This window comes from Erythranthe guttata, chromosome 14 (assembly GCF_056151865.1).
Source record: "Erythranthe guttata isolate IM_541 chromosome 14, IM_541, whole genome shotgun sequence".
NCBI classification, from domain to species: Eukaryota; Viridiplantae; Streptophyta; class Magnoliopsida; order Lamiales; family Phrymaceae; genus Erythranthe; species Erythranthe guttata.
In genome coordinates, this window is record NC_142546.1 from 11,134,036 (window position 1) to 11,135,655 (window position 1,620).

The following is a 1,620-nucleotide window of genomic DNA, read 5'->3' on the forward strand; positions in this document are numbered from 1 at the left end:
ACTCTATGGTCTTGGGATCGTAGGGTTATAAAGGTGAGAGATTCTCATCCTATAATCTTCAATACGTGTCATGGCATAGGGTTATAAAGGTGGGATATTCTCACTCTATGGTCTTGGGATCATAGGGTTATAAAAGTGGGAATTTATCTCACTCTATGCGTGTGACAATTATGTGATGAAGCACGCCGACGAAAAAAGGGAAGTATATGATTGCTTTAATTTATGTTGCATGTCCATGTATAAGGTATATGTATGTATATATATAGATATATGTATGCTCTATGTGTTATAAGTATTCGATAATACTTTAAGATTCTCATTGAGTCCTCAAAGGCTCATATAGGTGTTGTATGTTTGTAGGTATACCCGTTTTGGAGCCCGAGGAGTGAAGTTGGGAATCGAGCTCGAGAATCGTAAGGAGATCGTATGGAGGGGATGTGGATTGTGTTGGGTCTCAATTTAGTTATGTGGTTTTATTTGTATAATATGCTTGTAAAGACTTTTGATACGGTTTTAGGTATTTTCTACCGTTCGCTTCCTCTGATCGGTGGAAATTATTTACAGAAAATATGTGTAATAGTAATTAGGATTACCCTCTTTTGGATATTTAATCGGTAATCCATACTATTTTGTAACCGAAGTGAATTTTACTATCTATATGCATGCACGCTTTTCGGCTAGTAACTTCTTCGTGTTTTTCCTCGATATTTGGATATTATTTTCATATAGGTGCTCCGCTTAGAAAATCATGAAATTTTAGTAGTCTCTGCATCTCCCTGTTCTCATCATTTTGATATGTTTTTTGCATAATTTGGGTAAGTATTCAATTAATTATGATTTATCTCTCACTACTGCACTGAAATAGGGTCATTCGGGTGTTTTCTAGTATAACTGAAGTTTTACTGACTCAAATGCCTTGTTTCCACTTGGAAATGTTTTCAAGTTCTTTTTATGCCTTGCGGTAAAATTTGGTAGTTTTTGGGTTAGTGAGGAATTTATTATGAATTTTCAAAATTTCCTCCCCTGTTATGGATTTTAAACTGAGTGACTGTGCCATTTTATTTATTTCTCCCAAATGGCCAAGCATGTTTTAAAACTGTTTTAACTGCGTGTTAGATGGTATGGTATTATTTTGGGGTTATTTTCATGAGTAGTTTAAGAGGAATTAATTTTTAAAGTTTCTGCACTGAATCTGTCCGAACTTGCATTGAGTCCATCATGCCTAGTTATTTTCTAGTCTTGCATGTAGCATGTATTTGTGTTAATTGGTTGATTAGGGTTTAGTATAATGTGACCTCTCTCCCTCTGATTTGAAAATAAAAAAATTTACGTAAATTTATATCCACATTAATCATTTTTTAAAAAGTCTTCCGCTGAGATTACATATAATAAGAGTAATCGAGAGAGGGGTGCCACAGAAACGGTCCGGTTCTGACCGGTCCAGTTAACCCAAATCAGTGGGCCGGGTCAGTCGGACCGAGAACCGGTCTGACCGACCCGAATCCACGTGGATTCGGTCAATTGGATCGAGTAGAACCATCGAACCGGCCGGTTCGACCGGTTCGATCCGAATAATTAAAAACCGACGTTTTAAAAATAAATTTCATATCCAATTTTCCA